The 11047-nt window shown below is 36.1% G+C and overlaps 1 pseudogene; it reads left to right on the top strand.

The window, feature by feature from the left end:
- Positions 1–3342: 3342 nt before the first annotated feature.
- Positions 3343–9652, top strand: LOC121153959 (annotated as a pseudogene).
- The last annotated feature ends 1395 nt before the right edge of the window (positions 9653–11047 follow it).

Below are 11047 nucleotides of genomic sequence, written 5' to 3'. Positions count from 1 at the left end.
CTGATTTATCTGCAAGGTCACTGATTCTAATTTGTCCTCTTAAATTTACTGTTGATTGTAACTATTGTTTTTTTTTTTTTGCTTGATTATTGCACTTTTCAACTCTAGGTTTCTTGTTTTTCCCAATTTCACAGTTTTTCCTTTTGGTGTTTGAGCCGTCATATTTGTTGAATACTTGTGTTTGTGATTGTGTGTAGTGTCTTCGAAGACATGCTCTAAAATTATTTAATAATCATGACTTTTGCTATGAAATTCAACAACTGGACTATACATATTTTTTCCATTATTGTTGTTCGTGAACATAGTTAGGACACAAGCAGTGACTATCTCAATTGCTGGTGTGGCAGGCTGAGATGAACCTCCTGTGTCAGCTCACGGGTGCCCCTCAAATGTATATATTATAATTTTAAAATGTTACTTATTTAGTCAAAGTAGAATTGCCACTTCAAATACGATAGTCTATATTCCAATCATCTTTAAAAAATAGATTTAAGCTAAAAAAGTTATTCAATTACTCACACATTTAGCTTTTTCGTTTTCTTCATTTTTTTTTAAGATTTATTCGTTTTTATTACAAAGTCAGATATACAGAGAGGAGGAGAGACAGAGAGGAAGATCTTCCGTCCCATGATTCACTCCCCAAGTGAGCCACAATGGCCAGTGCTGCGCCAATCCGAAGCCGGGAACCAGGAACCTCTTCCAGGTCTCCCACACGGGTGCAGGGTCCCAAAGCTTTGTGCCATCCTGGACTGCTTTCCCGGGCCACAGGCAGGGATCTGGATGAGAAGTGGAGCTCTCGGGATTAGAATTGGTGCCATATGGGATCCAAGGGCGTTCAAGGCCACACCGCCAGGCCCCGTTTTCTTCATCTTTATAGATCAGTTTATTTTTACCATGATTCCATTTTTTCTTCCAGAACAATTTCTGTCAAATTTATCAATGTTTTGTCAATGTGTGTTTGTATGAAAACATTTGATTTCTGTTCAATTTTAAATCACATTTATATGATGTAGTGTTTCCCAGGTAATTTATATTTTTTCTTTCAATTGTTTCAAAATGATACTTCCGTTAATTTTTGTTGCTGCAGTTTCTGAGAAATTTGCTTCAATTCCCAAAATCATGCAAGTGCCCAAAGCAGGAGCCTAAATTTTCATACACATCTCTGCATATCTTTCACATGGATGGCAGTCTTGCCAGGCCTAAAATCAGAGAGTTGAATCAGAAGCATAGGAGTCAGTACTCAAATTTGTATCCTGATTAAGGATTCAAGAAGTATAAGTGGTGGCTTCACCTTCTGAACCTAAATGCCAACCCTGGTGCTTACTTCTTGAGCTGGGATACTTTCTGCATATTAGAAAGATCATTTTGTGAAAACTACTTGTGAGAGCTATTTGAGGATATATTTGTGGTGTGTGTGTGTGTGTGTGTGTCTGTCTGTCTTCTCTCTGGTAATCTACCCTGTAATTGTCAGCTGTCTCTGACTCTGAAACCAAACTCTTCCTTCAATTCATGAGGGTAGTAAGATGTCATTGGATGCAACTTGCTCAGGTGAAAGAGCACTATGTTTGCTCTTCAATGAACAGAGAAGGAATTGCTTTCACATCAGTTGATATTCAGCTACACTGGAAATCTCTCACATTAATTAAAGAAAATCATCAGTGAATTATTTTAGATTTTCTTTATAGATCATATACGTTGTGACTTTGAAAGACAAACAACAATCTTGATTTTATTTTCTTTCTTTTCCAAATCCTATGCATCTAACCCTTCAAACCAAGACCTCCATTCAAAGTTAAATAGAATTAATGCAGATATTTTTGGTTTGTTCTTATCTCAAAGCTCTCATTTTTAGATTAATTGTATTTATTATTGACTCTGAACACACATGTTTTATCTGTATAATACTACCTTCATGTTTCCAAGTTCAAGGAAGTTGCATGATGATTAAAGTTTTATCATATCAAACATGTTTATTCAGGGATATCTCTAACTGAAGTATAAGATAAAGCACTATTAATTTATCCTTTGAGATCTGTAGGTATTTAAACCAAGTGAGCTGAATATACTCGAGTTGTTGTGTATACCTGTTGGCTAAAGCCTACTAACACTTTCCTTTAGATACTTGGGACAGTTATGGTCACTGTATTTTCTTATACTTTCACTTAGAGATGCTTATTGGTATTTTGTTTGAAATTGTTTTGTGATTCATTTAACTAGCGCTGTTTCAGGAAGCCCTTTCTGTAAGTACTGAGTTCCTTTCCTGTTTGTGCAGTGACCTGAGTATACAGAGTTGTATTTAATATTCCATTAGTAGCAGCAGTAGAGCAGAAAGAAATGTGTATCTACTAAATTATTAAATCCTCAAAATAGGTGCTAAAATATAAATATATCTGTGTAGTTGCTGATGAAATAAACCTTGACATCTATATTTCAGTACACATTTTAATCATTTTTATTGCTTTTCGCCTTACAAAAATTAAGTTCAGGTAAATTGCCAGATAATTTCTCTGTATAGCTGTACAATTTTCCACAATTATTCCAATGTTTCATTTGATAACTTACTTTCCAAACAAGTTATCCTCGTTGCTCTTATTGTTAATTTCCTGTATCTGAAACTGTGACAAAGTTGTCTCTAAAATCCTAGCTCTTAATTTTGGTCTCATTTCTTAATCTCCAAAGTCTCTATTCCCAAAATTTTCTTGTTAGGAATTCTGCACCCAAGCAGACTGTTTTCTGCCACCTGCCGACTTTGCAAACACCGTGGTTCACTCTCTGCACTTCACTCTCTACCATTTCTTTATTCATTCCTCTTTCTTGGGCATCTGGGTTGCTTCCATGTCTTGATTATTGTGGATGATACTGCTGCAATGTAAGAATACAGGTCACTTTTTCATATGCAGATTTAATTTGCTTTATGTTCCCAAAAGTGGAATAGCTGGGTTAGATTAGGGAGTGCTAAGAGAACTGAAAATTGATCAATCACTTTTGAGTTGTTGGTCTCCTGGTTTACTCCATGATGGTTTAGAAAGATACATGGCATAATTTTATTTTTTAAAATTTGCTTAGCCTTGTTTTGTGGCCAATCCTAGAGAAAGTTCCATGTATGGATAAAAAAAAAATGTGTGTTCTGTCTGTAGGATGATAGGTTCTGTAGGTATCAGTTAGGTCCATTTGCTCTGTTGTCTGGGTGAGCTCTGCTATTTCCAGCTTGATACTTGTTTCAACATTGCTATTTATAACATTCCTTGAATTGTTCAACATGCTTCTCATTGTTTTTAAGAACCTTTATAACATTTTTTTTAAAATCTTTGGCTGTTCCTCTGTTTTTCCTCAGTTAACGCTATGGCTGAATTAGGATTTTGCTACTTGCCAGGGGAGGTGTCAGCGACTTTATTCATTGTGCCTATGCTTCTTCTTTTGCCCTTGGTCATTATAGCTTTCATAAGTCAGTTCTACTCCTTGGGGTTGGTGTTTAACCTGTGTTTTCTGCAGGTCTACCAGTTGGCTTTACTGATTACATTCCATACTTGCTTCTTTTTTTGCTGTGGTTTATGCTATTTCCTGCGGCAAAATTCAGTCTTTGGCTCCATGCTATACTCCCAGTTCACCACTCTCCAACCCTGTATCATGTGCTGAGAACACAGAATCACCTGCTTAGCCTTTCTCAGACTCTTGGTTCCAGTGGTGTTCGGAATTAGGAAGATGGTAGCTGTCCTATGTTACAGGGTTGTCAGTGGAACTCGTTTTGTTTTGTTTTTTTCTTTCCTTCTTTTGTAAAAACCTGCTGGCAATTAGGTCTGGGTGCAAATAGGATCTAGTTTGGATGGAGCCTGTTGGATGCTGGGTCATTGTTTTTTCCCTAGTGAGATCAGTGGAATGAGTTGAATCAGGAGTAAATTCTCCCCTGGCTAAGCATGAGTCAGCCCTGCAGGTCTTTTCTTTCCCTCACAGACAATTTGTTGAAACAACATTAACAGTTGAATCTGAATGCTATTTTCCATATTTGCATTTTTCATCTAATCAAGTCACACTTTTCAGTAAATATGTAGGTAGTTTAATTAATTTTGTCAATTTCAGGTCTGAAATTTTGAGGGATATTTCATGGGTATATCAATCGTACAGGAAGTAAACATTCAGTTTTCCTGTTTTGGTGGAATAGCCCATTCAGCAGGTTTTTTTCACTGCTTTTTGGTGCCAGAATACATTTCAGCTCACTTAACATCTTACCAAAATGCAATGGTACTGCACCTGCTTGTTGTCAGTAATGACAATAAAGCATCCTTTCTGTATTTTGGAGATTGAGGAGATAATTTGTAAGGTAGTGGTGTCAAGTGTGTGTGTGTGGAGGGGGAATGGGAGCTCATTTTTTGGCTTATATATTTTAACTGCATCCTGTTGTAACAAAACCAAACATGGATTAGTTAGTAAGTTCAAATGGTATTTTTCATTATCTATCTGAACCGGAGGATGCATATTTTTATGTATCCTTCTTCATTCACAATTCATTCATCTGATTTGTTGTAAATCTCATAAGCCAAGTATCATGTAAGGAGCTGAGGCAATAAACGTCTGCTAAAAGAGGCAAAAAAAAAAGTAGGCAGAAATACTTAAATGTTTATGCCTATATTAATGAAGACAAACAGTCATCAAATAGTCACACTCTTTTAATCCTTGCTCCCGTAATACTACTCTCATAATTTTTGATCCATTGTTTCTTTTTTATAAAGTTCTCATTGTTATTTTCTGAACACATCAGGTCATTTTCTTACATTCACAAGAATTTCCACAACAGTATAACTGCCAGCAGCCCAACTTGGAAATAATCCAAATGTCAACTCTCACAAGAAGGAATACTGTGTAGCAAAGAATACAATGAATCAATGATACACATAACATAGAAGAACTGTGGACATAACATAGTGGTTTTAAACTTATGTATAAAATGACACCTGCTGTGCTAGGATTTTCAGAAACTTCAAGGAGAGCAAGGATTATGGTATGTCTGGTTAAGTCACAACCTGTAATACTAAGATCATTTATGGGCAACAGTTCAATTCTCGACTGTTTCTCTTCTGATCAAGTCTGCTGATATTTCAGCTGGAAGAGCAGAAGATGGCCCAAGGACTTGGGCAACTGGAACCAGATTGGAGACATGAATAGAGATGTAGATTTCTAGATATGTAAGATATATGCATTAGAAACTTGAGATATTGAAAAGAAAAATGAATTACAACCTAGATATGTGCTAATAGGTACAAAACTTATAATGCTTTTAAAATGTACATATTTTTGTAGTAGTGTAGGATGTTTCTTTATATATAAACATTGCATAATAGGGTAAAGCATCGGTCTTTTCAAGCATTTAACATTACTTTATGGTACAAGCACACAAAATACTATCTTTTTTAGGGTAACATTATCTGTAGTTGTCCTAGTATGTAACACAATCCTTTATTTCTTTATCTAGTTGTAACATAGTATGCTTTGCTTAAACTTTCCCCAATCCTACCTGCTTAGTTTCATTGCCATCATCTGGTCATGTTCATTATATTGCCAATTTTCTGAGATCACCTCTTTGTAGCATTGATTTATGAGCAAATCACATGATCTTTGAATTGCATACTTGGCTTATCTCACTTTTGTGACCTTAGTTTCTTCCATGTTGTTTCAAATGTCAATGACTTACCCTCATCAATAGGTAATGTCTTACTCTCATCAACATAATCCATTGTGTTTATGTAGTTCACTTTCCTTACCCATGCATCAGCAAATAGAGAAAATTGTTTCCATTTCTTAGCTATTGTCACTGTTACCACAGTAAACAATGAAGTACATATATCTCGTCAAGAGATAGATTTCAATTCTGTGGAATATATACTGAGGAATGGATTGCTGAACTATATGATAATTCTAGATTGGATTTTGTGAGGGGACTCTGAACTGTTTCCCACAATGGATGTGTTAATTCACATCCTGTCCAAACATGTGAAAGGATTCCCTTTCTCTATATCCTTGTTGGCATTTGTCATTTTTGCTTTTGATAGCAGCCAGTTTTACTGATGTAAAGCATGCATCACCGTGGTTTTGAGTTACATTTCCCTGGTAACTAGTGATATTTAACTTTTTTTTCTATTTATGTACCTTTCAGTCTTTTGCATGCCTTTTTTTTAAGATTCATGATTCATTTATTTTTATTACAAAGTCAGATATATAGAGAGGAAGAGCGACAGAAGATCTTCCATCCAATCACTTACTCCCCAAGTGAGCACAACGGAGGTGCTATGCTGATCCAGAGCCAAGAACCAGGAACTTGCTCCAGGTCTCCCACGCAGCTGCAGGGTCCCAAGGCTTTGGGCCATCCTCGGCTGCTTTCCCAGGCCACAAGCAGGGGAGCTGGATGGGAAGCGGAGCTGTCGGGATTAAACCTGGCACCCATATGGGATCCCTGCACGTTCAAGGCGAGGACTTTAGCTGCTAGGTCACTTCGCCAGGCTCACATGCCTTAAAAAAAATTGTTTAGATCCTCTGCCTATTTTTAATTAGATTATTTCAGTTTTTCCCTATTGAATTCTTGATGTTTTTTGACAGTTTAACATTTTCTGAAGTTACTAGAGAAGGAAAAGGAATTATCACATGAATAATATCCCATTTATGAAAATTTCTGGAAGGCTTTTTTTTAAAGGCCATCAATTTTCAGAGGAAGAGATATGACCTATACTTATCAGTAGACTCCTGTAGTTCATTTTTTAAAGCATAAAATGCTTACTATTTTATTAGTGTTTAAAATTTTAATTTTTTAAATAAAATTATATACTTACCCTTCTTCAAATTTTTGTAGCATTTAAGAAAGTTTTGATCTAATATAAATTTCTTTTTCATTAAATGTTAGTAGAATCATACATTAAACCACTGTCCTGAGATGTACCTCCCTCTCAAGGGCTTTGCTATGACCAACTGAGTCTCCATACTCATTGTAAGAGTTATTTTTTTTTACTTCTTTATGATTCAGTCTTATTGGCTATATGTTTCTTGGAATATCTTTTTTTAATGGTTATCCCCTCTTTTGAGCATAGTATTCATAACCTTCTTTATGCTTCTGGTATCAGGTATGTTTTATCTCATTCATTTTATTTTGAGTCTTGTGCAGCCAAAATTAATTTTGTTTTTACAGAAATTTAGTTCTTTTGTTGTCTTCAGTTTTTTTCTATTCTCTTTCCTAAACTCTTAACAAAATATATAAAGTAGTATATACATTACTCTAATTTTACTTTTTAAAAATTTTGTGAGGTATAAAATTATTTGAAAATTTCTTGCAAGCATAGTGTTTGTCAGTGAAAATATATTATTTCAATTGTAATGGGTTTTTATTTATAGCCTGTTGGACCGAAGCACAGGGAAAACAGCTTTAGGCTTGAGATCGGCTTCTAAAGTGAGGACACTGTACTTTCCCTAAGCGGTTAGCATTTGACATTTGATGTCATCTCTAAATGCATAGTGCAGACATCAGTTAAATTATTGTAGAGAGGGAAACTGAGCAGTCTTTGCACTGTAAGAATTTTTTGAAAATATATTTGGTCCTCCAACCTCCCATCTCTTTTTCCTCAGTACACAGGATTGCATCCGATTTGGCAATGGTAGGGTTCTGGGCTGTGAAATACACCCTATTCCTGCACCTGCCTGCGTGGGCTCTGTCATGTTGCTTCTGCTCGTGGTCAAATCAAGTGGGTTAGCAGGCTGGGCAGTTTGGTCCTGGGCTCACCTGCTGTGCTCCCAGTGGACTTCCTTCCACCTGGCTGCTGGTGGGGCTCTGATCAGTAATTGCCAAGCGCTGCTGGGGGTGTGGTCACTGCTGCGGCATCACTGCACTGTCTGCCGGTGTCCACAGTTCTCCAGCATACTACTAAAAACAATTTGCAGATTCACTGTGATCCCAACCAGATTACCTAATAACCTCCTTCTCATGTCCAGGGGGAATATGATGCTAAAATTCATACAGAAACAAAATTGACACCAAAGAACTCAACATTCTTAAGCAAACACAAAGCTGGAGGCATTACAATATCAAACTTCAAGACAACACTATGGGGCAGTGATAATTAAAGTGGACAGGAACTTGCACTAAAGGGGGGGGGGGACATTCAGATTAATAGAACAGAAGAGAAATCCCAGAAATGGACCCACACATCTACAGCCAATCAATATTCAACGATTGCACTGAAATCAATCCAGAAAAAAAGTCAGTATCTTCAGCAAATGGTTATTGCATGCATTGCTTAGAATCTTGAATAGGCAGTAAAAATGTGTTTCAACCTTAAACTTTGCAGTACAGGATGTAATGATCTATAGCAATGGCTATACTTAGTTTTTACGTGAAAATATTTTAAAATCCATAAGTGGATTTTCATGGTAAACATTTTGCTATATCTTTTTTAAAATATATATATATAAATTTCTAAGTCTCATGTACCAGAACATTTTTTCTATTAATTCAATTATCCACAGTACTGCTTATCTATCATTTTATTGTATCTGTAGCAAAATTGGTATATCTAAAGAGAATTTCATGGGACCAACTTTGGTGTACTGTGGGTAAAGCCACTTCCTTCAATACCAGCATCCTATATGGGTATCATTTTAAGTCCTACTTACTCTTCTTTCAATCTAGCTCCCTGCAAATGTGCCTGGGAGAGTAGTAGAAAACAGAGCAAGTACATGTTCCTTTGTCATCCATGTGCGAGACGCAGATGGAGTTCCATTATCCTGAGTTTGGCATGGTCTACCCCTGGTCATTGTCACCGTCTGAGGAGTGAATCAGTGTATGGAAGATAGGCCTGTCTCACACTTTTCTCTCTATAACTCTGCCTTTCAAGTCAGTTAAAGTCATGAGATAAAGCTATAACATTATATTATTGTGTTCAATAGTGAATAAAGTAAAAATCAATGAATTACACATCTTAAGATTTGCCGTAAGAATATGATCTAGAAAAAGTATAAGAATGATAGGCAGACAAAAGAGCCAATTCTGCTAGCAACTGAATATAAGCCCTGATCTCCAAAAGATTTGAAACCATAATCTGCGGCAGAAAGTTGTGAGACCATACTTAATATAGAGAAGTACTTAATTTAACTTGAGGTTTGCAGCAGATAGACTTAATAGGAATGCCAAAAAATGTAATAAAGAAGAAAAGGCTGAGAAGGCCAAAATTAAAAAGGCTATTCAGAGAAGCAATATAGAAGTTGCAGAAATACGTGCTGAAAATGCAGTCCCATAGAAAAAGCAAGCAATCAGCTTCTTGAGAATGAGTGCTGAGGTTAACACTGTGGCAGTCAGAGGTCAAACGTGAGTTCACAGTTGTCAAGGTAACCAAGAATATGGCAGCGGTAGTAACATCTGTAGATACCACATCAAAAATTAAAACTCTTGAAATGATTTCTTCTTTGATGGTCAAATTCAAATACTTGATGTTCTAATGTTTGAAATTCAAACACAATAAATTAAGGAAATATGAATAGTATTACAACCATAACAATTCCAGTAAACCAAGTAGATATGCTGCTTCAAGAAATGGCAGATGAAGCTAGCTTGATTTCAACAGGTGCCCACCTCAAAGTCAGACAAACAATAAGTGTTGATTTGATAGAACAGGATTAGAATGAGTTAGCAAAGAGATTTGTTGATCTGTGTGATCTGTGTTTTTTAAAGGACCAGTATCTTCTGCCTGTTTCACTTCTGAGACCCTATTTTATGTAACAATGGAGAACTTATACTCCAGTTACACAGGAAATGCACCTGTTCAGAATACCTAAATGTTATTTGTATATAATGGTTTGCATATAATGGTTTTATATTAGTCTAGGGAGCTTCCTTCTTGACACATTTTGAAGCTGCGTGTATTACATGCAGAGGGTAAGGGTGTTCCAACCTGCAGGACACGATGCTCTAATCCTGAGGGTGGACTGGGAATGCTGGAATGCTAGCCCCCAGGCTGCTGGCCCAAGAAACACATGGACACACATACTTGGTGGAAAACAGTGCCTCCTGCTCTTTATTTTACAACTCATACATATACCTTCTTCTCTAGGGGAGGAGGGGAAAGGGAAGGGATTTCCTGGAAGTAATTATTTTCATTGAAGCAGGTAAGGAACTAATCATCTATATTAAAGCAGGGAAGGAACTAATCATCTATATTTAAACAGGGAAGGAACTAATCATCTGAACAGGAACAAGGGTGGAGGTTCTGTTCTGCTTGCTCTACACAGGCTGTTCTGGCCTAATATCCTGCTTGCTGTGGTGCTGCTTGCCCAAGGCAGGCTTTGCAATGCAACAGGTTGTCAGGTAGGCCAAGTCTAAGGCCCATAAGTCTGTGGCTCCTAACGTAAGGACATATTTTTCTAGATGTTGTTGACAGAGCTAGTGTTAGTTCTTCGTATATTATGCATGTTCTTCAAAAATTAGTTTAAAAGGAAAGCCTAATATCAAAGGCACTGTTGAGTAAAGTACATTATACACAATAAAATACAAAACAAAGTTTTTTGCTTTAAATTCAAAGTAGCTTTTAATCTCTGATCTCATTGTTACACTATGCATAAAATAAAAGTGGGTAAAGCATGTTTAGCTAATACGTTTAGGTATTTAGGCAGCTGAAACACCTGTTTAGTGCAATATCATGCATATCTTTTATTTGTATTTGTTCAAAGCAGAAAAGTAGTTGACTTTAAATCTGTTCATTAACATCAAACTTAAACTGCTACTATAATTTTTACCCTGCAATATAATGACTACCATTTGATGTTGATAATTTCTTTAAAAAATGTTGCCATTTTAGTTTTCCTAACTAGAAAATTCTACCACATTTCATGTAAGATATTAAGACTTGCTTGCTTTCAAATTTCTTCACTAAGTATAATTTGAAATATCACAAAGTTTAACTTTTCGTACTTTGACATGAAATTCTGAAGTGTATTTTTAATTATTTTCTCAGTTCTCACTACATATTAAAAGTAAGCTCATTCACATGGTCATACATCATTTAAGCTTTTCCATATA

Source organism: Ochotona curzoniae, unplaced genomic scaffold, assembly GCF_017591425.1.
Source record: "Ochotona curzoniae isolate NIBS_2020 unplaced genomic scaffold, NIBS_Ocur_1.0 contig_2723, whole genome shotgun sequence".
NCBI lineage: Eukaryota > Metazoa > Chordata > Mammalia > Lagomorpha > Ochotonidae > Ochotona > Ochotona curzoniae.
This window is presented reverse-complemented; position numbering and strand designations above follow the sequence as displayed.